Source organism: Lycium ferocissimum, chromosome 9 (genome assembly GCF_029784015.1).
Source record: "Lycium ferocissimum isolate CSIRO_LF1 chromosome 9, AGI_CSIRO_Lferr_CH_V1, whole genome shotgun sequence".
In the NCBI taxonomy this organism is placed as follows: Eukaryota; Viridiplantae; Streptophyta; class Magnoliopsida; order Solanales; family Solanaceae; genus Lycium; species Lycium ferocissimum.
Genome location: NC_081350.1, coordinates 21,074,463 through 21,091,029, shown reverse-complemented (window position 1 = coordinate 21,091,029; position 16,567 = coordinate 21,074,463). Strand labels below are relative to the sequence as shown.

General features: G+C 34.2%; 1 pseudogene; it reads right to left on the bottom strand.

Moving 5' to 3' along the window:
- LOC132031653 (peroxisomal fatty acid beta-oxidation multifunctional protein AIM1-like) overlaps positions 1 to 4,331 on the bottom strand; it is a 33,960-nt pseudogene extending 29,629 nt beyond the window's left edge.
- Between the last annotated feature and the right edge of the window lie 12,236 nt (positions 4,332 to 16,567).

Below are 16,567 nucleotides of genomic sequence, written 5' to 3'. Positions count from 1 at the left end.
AGTCATGACAACAGAAATCATGACATAAACGAAGTTAGGTTTGATGTAGAGAGACGTAAGGCAGTGATTTACTGTAGAAGAGGTGGTCTGCGTTCTAATAGAGAAGTCAGCTATGGAGGTTGAAGACGATAGAGAGAGAGAGAGACGATAGCTATTGTCTGCGTTTTGTTTTAGAGAGAGAGAGTAGCGTTAGATTTAGGTTTGTTTGGGTATATTTGGGTCTGATGGGTTTTTTAGATGGGTTGGGTATTAATTTGAACGGGTCGGATCCGTATTTATTGGATCAGGGTGAAAAATAAAAGGGGTATTAAGTTAGCCACTGAGAGGCTGACACGTGGCAAGCCGTTAAACTCAGGGGCATATTTGGCCCAAAGTATAACGTTAAGGGTATAATTGGCCCTAAAGTATAACGAAGGGCATGGATGAACTATTTTTCAAAGTTCAGGGGTAATTTTGGCCCTTTTCCGTTTTATAAAACTTAGGAGAATAATTGAGTATTTTCATTAACTAGTTTAGTGTACGCGTTTTGTGCGTGAATTTTGTGTCTATCAATAAAACGTGTATAGAGTATTATGTAATTATAAATAATTCTATTTAACTTAATAGAAATGAACTATCAAAATTGATGAGATACAACCAAATAACGTTTGTGTATTTTATAAAATAAAAGTGATGCAATTATAAATAATGTTTATCTAACTTAATCTAATTATTCATCTTTATGTTTCGGACAATATCCAGTCACTCCAATTCAAATATTACAAAACCATCAAATCTCACATGTTCTAACTTTGAATAACCAGTGTATTCTTGTCTAGTTTAACTTCTTTTTGTAACAAACACTTATATCAAATATATAGATATCGACCAAAAAATTTAACTAAGTTTTCTTTTTACTATTTTGATAAAAGATTTGCAATAATTGATTTTGGATATACCTGCAATTAGTGGCGGAGCCACCTTCTGCTAAACCCCTTCGTCAGAAAATTACGCTATTTAGCTAGGTTAAAATTTTAGTTTTATGTATATATACGATATGTTGATTCCCATTATTTTTTACGTGTGTCTACTTTTTTATATTTTGACACCCCTTGGTACAATTCCTGGTTCCGCTACTCCCTACATGCACCTATAGTGAGACTATATAAACCAGACAATCAAACTTGAACTTTTCAGAAATTAGGAAAATGATTAAATGATTATTTTGTCCAGTGTAAATCCTATTTTTAAAGGGTAAAAGAGGCAACGACATTTCACTAAGGGTCTAGATATAGATTATTGAGTATGCGCTTTGGGAGAAGATCAATAGTCTACCCCCCCCCCCCCCCCCACACACAATTTTTATTTGTTTGTCTGGTTTTGACTTGGCACGAAATTTTAAGAAATAATCCCTCTGTCTCAATTTATGTGGCACCATTTCTTTTTTGGTCTGTCCCAAAAAGAATATCACCTTTCTATATTTAGAAACAATTTAATTTTATGAGATGATTTACAGTCACACATTTATATAAGGCTTGTTTTGGACCACACATTTCAAAAGTCTTCCTTTCTTTCTCAAACTCCATGCCAAGTCAAATGATGCCACATAAATTGGGACGGAGGGAGTAGTAAAGAAGACTTTTGAATCTTGTGGTCTTAAATTAAAGATATGTAGAATATACCAAAACGTCTTTTAATGTTGTGGTCATAAACGTGTCATGTGGAAAGTTGGAATTAAAAAGTTGTCAAAAAAGGATAGAGACAACTTTTGAAACGAATTTAAAAGGAAAGTAAAACAAATAAATTGAAACACATGGAGTATTATTTTTTACGAAAACCTGCCATGGGGCTGGTTTTGATTGAACTATTGAATGTGAATTTTTTTGTATTAAGGAAAAAAGAAAAGGACCTGAGAGAGTTAAGGCATTGACAGGTGGATTAAGCATAGTGATAAGGGCCACGCCATCAATCCCAATTTCCATGTTGATTGAAGCTTCTTTGTCATTTCTTCAATCGTTCAACACAAGTTATCGCACCTCGTCTTAGTTCCTGAAATAGTATATAAGATGGAAAATACATCAATGTCACAGTACCATCACGAGAAGTATTTAAGTTACATATCTTTTTTTATATAGACTATCAGTAAAATTTAAATCGTGATAGCAGATTAATTGGTACATTTATCTATTTGCATGTCTATTACTGGTATTTATCAAAAAAACATGAAATTTAATCTATAATTACTTAATAAGTGAATTGATTATAAATATTCTACTATTATCCGCATGTAGAACCTTAACAAAAACAATCAACTTGCAGCTCCACACGTCTACAACTTAAACTCTAACAAAGAAAGTCTACATTGGCATAATGATGGATTAAAACCATAGTCTTTTATTTTCTTCAAGGAGGTGGATATATGCCGAGTAAACAAGACATAGTCTAGAAGTATCATCACTCTATAGCACGCGAGCTATTTACGCTTAAGCAGGTTGATGCTATTTAACCCTAACGTAGGATTAAGATATTAAATTACTCTTCTTTATGTCTTCAGTTTTTGGGAAGGGTCTACGCCAAACTTCATATGCTATACCGTATTACCACATATTCTTAATAAAGATACTATTCTGTGTAAAATTTGATACAAACAAAAAGGAGTACTAAACAGCGCTATCGCATGCATTGACAGAAAATGCAAGTGCTTGAAGTGAATGATGAACAAAAATTTAGTTGAATGAGAGATAAGTAGGAAAAACAGATGAAGGAGAAAGAAAAACACACGTGGCTTTTTAATTCTATTGAAGCTGTTGGTTTGAAGGAGGAGTTTGGTATGCGACTAATTGTTGAGATGATGTGTGGTCTATTTATATGCTAAAAATGGTGGAGTGCAATACTATGATTAGCCAAACCAGCCGACTTTTTATGGCAGCCTATATCGAGTAGCTATAAAGCCTGCCTTATCAAAAAACATGAGAAGATTTAACTAAAGGTATCAAACAAGTCTCAAAATTACACATGGTGACAAGTTTGACCAATTAAGGTCAAAACCTACTTAAAGATTTGATTAAGTTAATTAGGATTCAAAATGTAATTTTTAAAACTTGTTAAATTTTTAAAAAATACAAAAAACCCCAACTTAACCCCAACCCATTTGTATCAAAATTAAAACCCATTTCAAAGTTCAAAATCAAAACCCACCCACTTCATCAGGAACCGCTCAACCGTCCCTCTTCTTATTCTTCTTCTTTTTCTTGTTCGCTGTGTTCTTCCTCTCCAAAATCACAACCGGCGAAATTTTTCTTCCTCTGCGACTCTGGCACTCCATCGTGTCTCTCTCTTCGTTGTTTCTCCTTCTACATTGGGTAGATTCTCAGGTAAAATTTCTTTTTCTCTTTCACTTGGTTCAAAAGTTAGGGTTTTGAAATCAAGCATGAAAAATGGTGATTTTGGTTAAAGAAGAAGAAGAAGAAGAAGAAGAAGAACATGGGTTCCTCTTCAATGTTGTTTATTTTGTTATTCCATACTTTAAAAAACCCTTATTTGGGGTATTTGTTTCACTTGTTGTGGTTGTGTGTTTGTAAATAGTGTTTCTGGAAGTGAAATTTTATTTTTTGCTGGTGTTTTTTTATCTTGTTCTCCTCTAGGATTTCGAAAATTAGGGCTTGCACTTTTGTTGATTTTTTCCAACAACTGCAATGGTTGTTGCAACAGCTTCAGCACTTGTTTGACAAAAGCAAACATCTATTGAGGTTGCATGCTTCAAAAACCCTTATTTGGTGTATTTTGTTTAACTTGTGATGGTTGTGTGTTTGTAAATATCATACACTGATAGTGAAATAGATGTTTTTTTTTGCTGTTGTTGTTGTTGTTCTTGTTCTTGTTCTTGTTGTCCTTGTAAGGTTTATGAAAAAGGATCTTGCCTTTGTTTTGATTTTATCCAACAACTTCATCAGTTGTTGCAACATATTCCTCATATGTTGGTAAAAATCAAAACGATTCTTGAGAGGTGGCAAAGAAGAAGAAGGCATTGCATGCTGATTCACAAGTTGTTGGAAAAAATCAAAACAGTTGTTTAGTAATATGGTGTAACTGTTTTGATTTTTTCCAACAGCTGAAGAATCTGCTGCAACAGCTTCATCAATTGTTGCAACATATTATTAAGTTGTTGGAAAAATCTATTACTTGTTGTATTTGTTTGGTCAATTGCTACAGTTCTTTTTACATGAGGAAGCTGTTGCACTGTTTTGATTTTTTTCCAACAACTTAAGAATCTCCTGCAACAACTTATACACCTGTTGCAACAACTTAATCAGTTGTTCCAACAGATTAATAAGCTGTTGGAAAAAATTCATTACTTGTTGTATTAGTTTGATCAACTGATGCAGTTCTTTTTCCCTGTTTACTTTGAATGATGTACAAATCAATTGAAACTGTTTTTGTTTATCTCTTGTGTGTAGATAAAATGGTTCCAAGCAAAAGAAAAGAGAGGAATCAACTGAGGCATCAAGAGATAGTAAAAGACCTAAGGGGAAAACACCATTAGAAGAGTTTGCTGAACATGTTATTTCTGAATCATCAAATGTAGTCCAAGTGATACTCCTACTGATAAATAATCTTCAGATAGAAAGGAGAGCTCAGAGTCCAAGGAAACCTCTCAAGTAGAAGTTTTGGAGATGGCCAAGATGAACAACCTGAAGATGGCCCAGAAGTAGGAGATAAAAATGAAAAAAGTAAAGAAGATGGAGGAAATGATGAAAATGAAGTAGATGAAGAAAATGAAGAAGATGAAGAAAGTGAAAAGGATAATGAAGAAGATGAAGATGAAGATGAAAATACAAATGAAAGGCCGATGACCGTAGCTAAAGTTAGAGACAAAAAAAAACTTACATAATGTAAATGTCAATCTTGTTGAGTGTTCTAGTATTGGCACAGATCTTAACAGACCTTCCACCGATGATGTCGTCAAAAGTTTTAGTACTGACAAGTACGGTGTGAGCATGCCGATGGATGTACACAATGATTTGATCGGTGATATTATGGTCAAATCAGACATGGGCATGAGCTTCGATAAGTTTAGGATCATACTTAAAAAGAAGGGGTTGGAGGATTTCTTTAGGTCTAGCTGTTTTGGGTTGTATTTAGATTTCTTTGAAAAGACCGATGGACGAGAGTTGGAGATGCCACGTCTTGCTTCCATTGTGCCCTTAGAATCTATGCCTAACAGGTTGATGGATGGGTTGAAATTAGAATTAGCTGGAGTGACAGTCATCACAAGGGAATCAACTGGTGGTGTTGGTATTGGTATTGTTGGTGATGCTGTTGTTGGTGTTGATGATCTTGTGGCAGGTCTTGCCAGTGAAAAAATAAGAATGATGATGATGGTGGTGGTCATCACAGCTATGGTGGTGGTGGATTTGGTGATGTTGGTGGTGGTGGTGGATTTCTTTGATGAAGAATTAACTTTAATTTGCGTTTTTGGAGCCCTAGGGGTTGTTGAACAATTTCTTTTAAGTTTCTAGTTTATGTTGTTGTTCAAATATGGTGGATGTTGATGAAATTATGTAATTTAGTTATGTGTGTGTGTGTTAGGTGTTCAGTACCAGTATTTTGTTTGTTCGGTATGTATTTAAGTTGTTTCAGTTGTTTCAAACAAGTTACAAATTTGTTGCAACAGATCTTGCATCTGCTAGTAATAATCAAACAACTGCTACAAATATTTGATTAGAAGAGTAAAGTTGTTGCAACAGATTCATTATCTGTTGCAGCACTGCAACTGGTGGATAAAAATCAAACAACATAGTAAATTATTGTAACAACCGAGTACTCTATTGCGACAGATGTATCAGTTGATGCAACAAATCATACAGTTGTTGAAGATGTCGCAACAAGTTACTAATCTGTTGCAACAGATGGATCAGCTGTTGAAACAAGTTACCCATCTGTTGCAACAGATGGCATAGTTGTTGCAATAAGTACTCATTTGTTGCAACAATGTACCTAGTTGTTGTAAAATTTTAACTCTATTAATCACTAAATATCATTGATTTCCTTTGTTTATCACTAAATATAGGTGAATCAAGTAGTTCTCATAAAATCACTCTAATGATCAATCGATTTAGTGCATAGTGACTTAGTTGATCATCTGTCCTGACTCAAAATACTATCAAATTGATTAAGTATGTATAATGATCAGTAAATACCATTGATTTCCTTTGTTTATTACTAAATATAGGTGAATCAAGTAGTTCTCATCAAATCACTCTAATGATCAATCGATTTAGTGCATAGTGACTTAGTTGAGCACCTGTCCTGACTCAAAATACTATCAAATTCATTAAGTATGTATAATGATCACTAAATGCCATTGATTTCTTTTGTTTATCACTAAATATAGGTGAATCAAGTAGTTCTCATCAAATCACTCTAATGATCAATCGATTAAGTGCATAGTGACTTAGTTGATCATCTGTCCTGACTCAAAATACCACCAAATTAAGTATACATAATGATCACCATATATCATTGATTTCCATTGTTTATCACTAAATATAGGTGAATCAAGTAGTTCTCATCAAATCACTCTAATGATCAATCGATTTAGTGCATAGTGACTTAGTTGATCATCTGTCTTGACTCAAAATACAATCAATTGATTAAGTATGTATAATGATCACTAAATATCATTGATTTCCTTTGTTTATCACTAAATATAGGTGAATCAAGTAGTTCTCGTCAAATCACTCTAATGATCAATCGATTTAGTGCATAGTCACTTAGTTGAGCATCTGTCTTGACTCAAAATACCATCAAATTGATTAAGTCTATATAATGATCACTAAATATCATTGATTTACTTTTTTTATCACTAAATATCATTGATTTCCTTTTTTTATCACTAAATATCATTGATTCCCTTTTTTGATCACTAAATATGTGTGAATCTAGTAGTATATGTTGCAACAATTGCAGTATCTGTTGCAGTAAGTAACATAGTTGTGCAACAAGTCATACCACTTGTTGGATTATAAAACACAACAAGTTACCTAGTTTCTGCAACAAGTCATTACACTTCTTGCATACGAAACAACAAGTTACCTAGTTTCTACAACAAGTTGTTCCACTTTTTGGATAAAACACAACAAGTTACCTAGTTTCTGCAACAAGTCATTACACTTCTTGGATACGACACAACAAGTTACCTAGTTTCTACAACAAGTCGTTCCACTTTTTGGATAAAACGCAACAAGTTACCTAGTTTCTGCAACAAGTTGTTCCACTTGTTGGATAAAACACAACAAGCTACCTAGTTTCTGCAACAGATTTGGTACTTCTTAGAAACTCCCATTTGTTGTAATATGTTCAACAACTCACCAATTTCTGCAACAAGTCATGTCACTTGCTGGAAAAACACCATCAAGTTATAAAGCTTTTGCAATAGATTTCTTACTAGTTGGAAATTGTATGGCAATTTATTAACAACAGAACTGACAATAGAAAAAATATTTGTGATTTAAGCAAGATCAAGATCTAATATAAATCAAGTTCACAACCACCAATAATAGAATTTTCCATTACAAGAAAGAACAAAATTAAAATGTCAAAAAATCCAAGTTCACAAATACCAACAACAGTAATTATTATTACAAGACAGAGCAAAATTAACTACTATGGAGCATTTCGGTCTGGGCATATAGTTTTTTTGTGGCCAACTGTTTTGCATATGGAGCATTTGTTTTTCCTCGTTGGAAATGATTCCCCGATTCCACGCCCCCTCTTTGTTTGCCTTCTTCCCGTTTTACTCGAGTCAACATATGGAGGAGGTATTTTTCTCCCTAACAACTCCAAAGGAACTACCCAAGATTCTTCAGAAGGCGCAGGATTCATTTCCTCACAGTATGCAATTATGTATTTCTCCATCTTATAATATAAAGATGTGTACTCATATATCCGCCTTCCAAAGTCTTCACCATATTGGACTCAAAGCGTTACAAGTTTCAACGAAGTCTTTACCAAAGTCTTCACCAAACCCCTATTGTTATTGAGTCCCCCATTAATGGTACCTGGACATATTTTGTTTTAAAAAAATTAGTCATGACAGTATAGTTACAAAATGAAATTCTTTGGAGTGGTTGTTGCAACAACTAAGTGACTTGTTGCGACAAGTAGGCCACTTGTTGCAACTACTCAGTTAGTTGTAGGAGACAGCTTCAGTTTTAGTCTCTGTTTCATCCAACAGTTGTAAAATATGTCCAACAACTAATGTAGTTGTTACAACAAGTGGCCTATTTGTTGCAATAAGTAGGTTACTTGTTGCAATAAGTAGGTTACTTGTTGCAATAACTCACTTAGTTGTTGAAGACAGCTTCAGTTTGTCTGAGCTGTAAAATATGTCCAACTCACTTAGTTGTTGGAGACAGCTTCAGTTTTAGTATCGGTATTATCCAATAGCTATAAAATATGTCCAACAACTAATGTAGCTGTTGTAACAAGTGGCCTACTCGTTGCAACAAGTCAGTGAATCGTTTGAAAGAGTAAAAGCTGTCCAACAGCTTTCACAGTTGTTGCAACAAGCAGGCTACTTGTTGCAAAAAGTACAACAACTGTTCCAAATTATTTATACACATTTTTAGCAGTTGTTGCAACAGATTAGTATAGAAGTTGCAACAACTGCATAAATTGTTGCGTTGTTGCAAGTGTTGTCGAAACTACAAAAGCTGTTGCAATAAATTCAGAAGCTCTTATACAACATCTTTAGCACTTGTTGCAACAACTGCAACTGCTACTGTAAATTGTTGGAAAATCAGCAGCTATACACATATGAATAATTGAAATAAAACACCATTGTTTTACTTACCAAATGAGCGGAAATCACCTATGAAGTAATGCCAAGTGCTACATGAACGAAATTCGGTCGGGAAATTACGTAAATCGAGTGGGTTTTTTTTTTTTCTTGAGCAAATGTTTTCTAAATGATGATGATGAAGGAGGAGGAGGAGGAGGAGAGAAGGAGAAGGAGGAGGAGAGAAGAAGAAGGAGATGAAGAAGATGACTGAAGAAGGAGAAGAGGTCGTTGGTGGCGGAAACAGTGCTTTTCTTTTGCCATCCATTTTAGGTAATTAGGGTTTTATATAAGTTGGGCCAAAGTGTAAAAACTAAAATTTGGGGGAAAGTCCGAAAATGAGTGAAAACTCATTAATCACTAATCTAATTTTTATCACCCCTACTCAATAAAAATAACTTGAGTCACTACAATAAATTTGAAACTTTTTCGTCACCCTTAATTAATTCACCCAAGAAACATGTCCTCTTCCTCATTTTGATCACTAAATAAACATAAAATGGTCAGATTTACCCATGTACTCTCGTAAATAGGTTATATTTGGAGTTAGTAACTTCGATGGTCACTCAGTTTTGGATAATTTGCCACCATAGTCACTTAACTTTGATTTGTCTTCTAAAAGTCACTCAATTTTGGGTTATAAGCTTAGATAGTCACTCAACATTGGCTAATTGGCCACCATAGTCACTCAACTTTGTCTAGTTAGCTTCAATGGTCATTTTAGCCCTAAATATAATTTTGGTACCTGTTTAATGACATGACGTCTATAAATTTTTAGAAAAAAATATTTTGAAAATTAAGATTAATATGTAAATTTATTTAGGACCCAATTCATCATTATTATTGCATATAACACTAAATTTTAGAATATTATTCATCACTAATACATAGAAATAATGAACATATAAATATATACTTTTATGAGATGTCTCAATTAATATTACAACAACAACAATAACAACATACCCAGTGTAGTCCCACAAGTGGGGTATGGGGAGGGTCTATTAAATTAAACAACTGAGCCAATTTTGGGTTTAACTGCATAATTACATTTGCATATTTTAGAGGTTAGGGTTTTTTCGGTTTATTGGCTCAGTTGTTTGATTAAATACAATTTTATATTACTTGGGACATCTTGTATAAGTATATATTTATATTTTCATTATTTTTATGTATTAACAATGAATAATATTCTAAAATTTAGTATTATATACTCTAATTAATTAGTTTATTTAACGAGTATAGTTTTTTTTAATTATTGTGTTTAAGTTGCATTTTCAATATAAATTTTTATATATTTATATGTTCATTATAATTATTAATAATGAATAATATTCTAAAATTTAGTATTATATGCAACTAATTATAATGCATTGGAATATCCTAAATAAATTTACATATTAGTTTTAATTTTTTTTAAATGTTATTTTCTAAAAATTTATAGCTGTGCACGTTATTAAATAGGTACCGAAAATTATAATTCCTGCTAAAATGACTATTGAAACTAATTAGTCAAAGTCGAGTGACTTTTGGAAGACAAATCAAAAAGTTGAGTGGCTATGGTGACCAATTACCCAAAGTTGAGTATCATTCAAGCTTCTAACTCAAAGTTGAGTGACTTTTGGAAGACAAAACAAAGTTGAGTGACTATGGTCGCCATTTACCCAAAGTTGAGAGACCATCCAAACTTCTAATTCTTATATTTGTCCTTCGTATACTTTTTAACATATTTGCCCTTGTCATCCAACTTTAGAGTCATATTTGCCTTTCTACTCTAAAAAAAGTCATATTTATCTCTACTCCATTAAATCCCCATGCCCCACCTTAATTTTCGTACGTGGCGTCTACGTGACTTTTTTTTCAATTAAATCTACTCACCCATTTAAATTCTTTTAATTCGTCCGACCCGACCCACGGACCTACTAAAAGTTAAAACCCAACCATTTTCTTTTCTTTTCATTTTATTTTTCTTTTCTCTTTCCAATACTCATCCAAAACTTCAAAACTTGTTCTTTCACGGTGGATTTCAAGTTTTCAGTTAATAATGGTACTATTAGCGATATGTATGCCTGACCTCGAAGAATCAATGGGAACAGAAAATATTTGTACGAATATAAGTTGGCTTCAGATCTTGTTGATTGTAAAAATCTATCCCGTCTAGGATATGAACAAATTAAACTTTAGAAATTAGTTTTAGTAGTTTAAACTGGTCGTAAATACACGTCCTTCTAATTCTAATATTTTGGATGATTTCCAGGTTTGTACGCTACTATAAAAAGTAGATCCTTGGCCTCTGCAGCATCAACACTGGCACTACCAAAAAAAACTCTATTATTTCCAACTGAAAAATATTTCGTGACTATTTTTCACTGAATGTAGGTTGGAAAAAATTAAATAGTAGTGTTTTCACATGGAAAAATTAGGAGGTTTCCCAGCATTTCAATGCGAACCTGTTTCCCACCATGCGTTTTTCCAGTGAGCTGGTTCGGTGGGAATGAAGTGGGAAAATCACGTATTATAGCACAAATTTTCCACTAAACGTCGGTGGGAAAAACTTATGTTTCTACTAGTGTGGATTCTTGCAGGCTTGATCCGTCCACTTATCATATCTGAGTGCGGATTCTTGTAGGCTTGATCCGTCCACTTATCATAACTGAATTTGACAAACTCATTAGAACCAAAGGCGGATCTAGCTTGCTAGGTGGGGGTTCCATGGAACCCCCAACTTTTGACGCGGAGCATAAATTTATGTGTAAAAATTTATTAAAACTGTAATAAATAGTAGACATGAACCCATAACTTTTAAAATACGACGGGTTTATACTAAGAATCTTAAAGTTGAACCGCAGAGTTTAAATCCCGAATCCGCCTCTGATTTAGAACCGAGGAAATCTAGATGGCTAGAATTCTATTAATGCAAAACTAAAGTTAAGATGTATGGTGTACCTTAGCCACTTCCCATTCAACATATGTTATGGATTTTCCTAAGAGGACTACTGATACAGAATTGATTTACGTTCTTAAGAGTAATGGAAGGGAGAGAGACAACCAAAAGAAATTTTAGGATGAAAATGAGGCGTTTAGTCATGCGATTTGGAATCATGATTTTATATTTTGATTTCAAATCAACATTTGTTTATGAAATTTGCACAAATTTTCAACTTCAACTTTATATCATGATTTCAAATCCCAAATTCTCTAAAAAATAGGATTCGGGATTATCATGAGTTCAAATTCTTTTAAATATAAAACTTAACCCATAAGTTTATATTTTCTAAAAAAAAAACCATCATTTTATATTTTGTTAAAAAAAGACTCATGCTCGACAAGAAGAGATTGGTCGTGCCATGTAGAATGATTATATTAAAAAATAGTTAGTTACTACTATTGATGATTTTATGAAAGTGGATCTTTGTAAAATTGTGTGTATGTGAATGTTTGTAATAGCATATAATCGCGAGCATTTATTCGTAAAAGAAATATGGAGATACGTAATTTATTAATGTAACACCTTAGGATATTTTGATACCTTGTTTATAAACTATGATTTGATCATTTGATAAGATTGAAGAGTAAGGGAAGTTTTGATATTTTCCAAAATTGTGGGGTTTTCATATTTAAGAAAAAAATACAACTTAAAAAATGTAAATTGCATGTCTAAATAAAATTTCAACTTCAAATCAACCTAAAAAAATACAACTTAAAAAATGTAAATTGCATGTCTAAATAAAATTTCAACTTCAAATCAACCTGATTTCAAATCACATGTCCAAACAGGGCCTAAGTTTTGAAAAAAATTTTAAAAAAATAAAAAAAATTGAACCCATGAAAGAACAAGCTTTGAAGCTTTTGGTGGGTATTGAAAGAAGAAAAGAAAATGGTTGGGTTTTAATTTCTTTTTTTTTTTTTTTGCGCAGATTGTTCTTCATTTGGGGTGGTCTTTAATTTTTTCCCTTCAAATTGGTGGTCTTTAAGGTTGATCCTTCGCCTAATACCCCGAGGTTGTGGGTTCGAACTCAGCCAAAAAGTAAAAAAAAAAAATTCGCAAGGCGGAATTTGCCAAAATTAGGTAAAATTCTGCATTAAGGCAGAGTTTTGAAGGCAAAACTCTGTCTTGCAAATCCAAACTCTACCTTGCGAATTTATTTAAAATTTTTGACTGAGCAGGAGTTCAAATCCGAAACCAAGGAATTTTTAGCGAAAGGCAAAAGTTAAAGAGCACCAATTTGAGGGACAAAAATAAAAGACCACCCTAGCGAAGGACAATCCTGCAAATTGCCCTTTTAATTTTTTTAGTGGGTTGATGGGTCGGGTCCATAGTACTTATACTCTTTAGAAAGGGAAACTTACAAAAATGACTACATTTTGAGGGTTAAAAATTTGGCATAGCTACACTTTAGCTAATTACATTTCGTAGCTACAGTAGATACGCGCTACAGTAAATTGTATTCAAAATTCGGTTGAATCAGATTTCACTGTATTCAAGTCAGAGTTCGATATATTCAAGTCAGATGTATTCAACTAAGTTGTATTTAAATCTTTTTTTTTTTTTTTTTTTGGTAATAAAGTTGTATTCAAATCAAATATAATCAACTCAACTGTATTCATTTGTAGCTACTTTTTCGCTGTATTCATGAAATAACTATCTGTATTCATAAACAGGCTCGCTGTATTGATGAATACAACAAGTAAAAACTGAATACATAAAAACATAGATACACCAAATATTAACAAATACACCCTAAAAAAATGAATACAATCTAAACATTTAACAAAAAAAAGCTCAAAAAGTGAATACAATCGCCGTATTCGTGAATACAACAGTACCAACCACTATCTCCGGCCAGATCTGCAGAGTAGAGGAATCCAATAGGAATGAAAGTTAAACCAACAGATTAAACGGTTCAGATCTTATGGGAATAAAGGATCTCAACGACTGAGATTGATTCTTCTACCAGATACTTGGATCGGAACAGTGACTCTATTAAGGAAATCCAACGGTTGATATTTACCCTCTGTTTGGATGGTTGTTTCCTGTGGTTCATTAATGTACAGTATAGTATGGTACAGTATAGTGTTGTATTGTATTGTACTGTATTAATGAACACAATATTTGGATAGACTGTATCGTTTGTTATGGTTTAATAACATTTGTATTGTTTGGTTTGACTGTATGGTACTATATAATAACTTGTAAGTTTACTAAAATACCCTTAACTCTTAATTAGAAATTAGTTTATATATATTAATAAAACTCAAGTAAAGAATAAAATAGGAACTTTAAAAAATAAGGAGGTATTGGGTGGGGGTGGTGGAGGGGTGGGTGGTTGTGGGATGAGGGTGGGGGTAGTTGGTGGTAGGGTGGGGGTGAGTGGTTATAGGGGTGGGGTTGGGTGATCGTGGGTGGTTATGGAATGAGGGTGGGGATAGTAGGTGGTAGGGTGGGGGTGAGTTGTTGTGTGGTGGGGTTGGGCTGCGGTGAGGGGTAGTGAGTAGTGGGGTGGGTAGCAGATGAGTGGGGTAGTTGGGGCGGGTTGGGTGGTAGGGTAGGCATGGGGGTGAGGTGGAGGATGGGGCAGGGGTGGGGGGCGAGTGTAGGGTGGGGTGGATGGTGGAGGGTGGGGTATAATGGAAAAATGAAATACGTAACCGCGAAAAAACCACCAAATCCGTGGTTACAAAAATTGGGACTTTTCATGGTTATATAACCATTGGATGAATCACGGGTTTACAACACCATACCACATAATTTCAAGAACAATGGAAACAAACTTGATTTCATAAAAATCATACATTAATGAACCACGGGAAACCACCATCCAAAATGGGGGTTAATGAATCCTTTGGAACCAAAAACTAATGGCCGAGATTATCACACATACCTAATTTGCCATTGTTGAGTTTTCGAGTTTCATAATCGCTTTCTTTTTCACGGTCTCGTTAAACCAAAACCAAAATGTAGCGTTAAAAATAGTAAAATGCAAAAAGAAATTGGGTGCGGTGAGGGGTAGTGAGTAGTGGGGTGGGTAGCGGGATGAGTGGGGTAGTTGGGGCGGGTTGGGTGGTAGGGTAGGCATGGGGGTGAGGTGGAGGATGGGGCGGGGGGTGGGGGGGCGAGTGTAGGGTGGGGTGGATGGTGGAGGGTGGGGTATAATGGAAAAATGAAATACGTAACCACGAAAAAACCACCAAATCCGTGGTTACAAAAATTGGGACTTTTCATGGTTATATAACCATTGGATGAATCACGGGTTTACAACACCATACCACATAATTTCAAGAACAATGGAAACAAACTTGATTTCATAAAAATCATACATTAATGAACCACGGGAAACCACCATCCAAAATGGGGGTTAATGAATCCTTTTGGAACCAAAAACTAATGGCTGAGATTATCACACATACCTAGCTGCCATTGTTGAGTTTTCAGAGCTCTATTCGCTCTTTTTTCACAGTCCTGTTAAACCAAAACCAAAATGTAGCGTTAAAAATAGTAAAATGCAAAAAGAAATTTCTTCCTAGAAAAGCTTAAACTATAGATTTTTAGGAATAAAAACAACAGCAGCCAACAACAACAACAACAGAGAGAGAGAACCACAACCAACAGCAACAACAGCAGCAAGGTGAAGAGAAAGCATCGGGTTTCGCCGGAGAAGATGACTGGCGGTGGTTCCGACGGAGAAGAGAGAGTGAAAGAGGAGAGAGAGTTGAGGGAGGAGAGAGGGAGAGGGGGGTTGAGGGAAAATCATTGATACAATGAAATAAGAGGAGAATAGTTATATTGTACAATTGATATACAAAATTTAGCTATGAGATGTAATTAAAGTAAAATGTAGCTACTAAATATAATTACCTATTAGTGTTGTCACACCACGTAGATTTCCCCTTCAGAAAATGGTTAAGTGGCACATCACCAGCCTCAAAATGTTACTAATAGAAAAGATCGTAATGATTCTTATATATATAAACACTATATTATGATCGGATTGACTCTAATTGACCTTCTGTAAAACAAAGCATAATTGTGATGATTGAAGTTTGTACTCTAGCAACGTCTTTTATAATCGTGGTGTTCAGGCCAGCTTGCATGCTTCTCAACTAATTTTATGTGAGACTTGTTACCTTCACCAGCAGAGATACTAAGTAACTCTACTCTAGGAAGGTTGTTTTCGTGTCAATTTTCCAGTTAACTACTCTTTTTCGAGAAAAGAATGTCACGATATAATTTGAAATTGGAGAGTCGACTCGTCTAGATTTTGGTTTGATCTCGAGCTATATTCTTTATTTTTTTTGTTAAAGTAAATTGTATAGTCAGAAGTTATTACAAAATACAAGAAATTACTATACAACATTCAAAAATCAGAATTAGAGAAATAATATTTTATACTTTAAATGATTGGCGAAGCCAGCGAATTACGAGCGGGAAGTTTCTGATGAACAACATATATTCCAGATAATCATGGATACATGCCTTTGTTTGGATTTCAGTCTCAATACCGAAAAGCCTCTGCAAAGATTTCTAAGAGGAGGAAATTTTTGGTTGTTGTGGCTTCTGGTGGAAATTTGTGGTGGGTTAATTCTCAAGTTGGGTAGGTTTGTGCCGGATTTAATTTATGAGAAATAAATATCCATGTATGCACCGCGTAGACACCACGTAGGATAATAAAGGTGAGAACAAGAAAACTAATGGCTCAGGAGACAATATGAACCTAAAATTAGATGCGAAGGGTAAAGATATATATATAT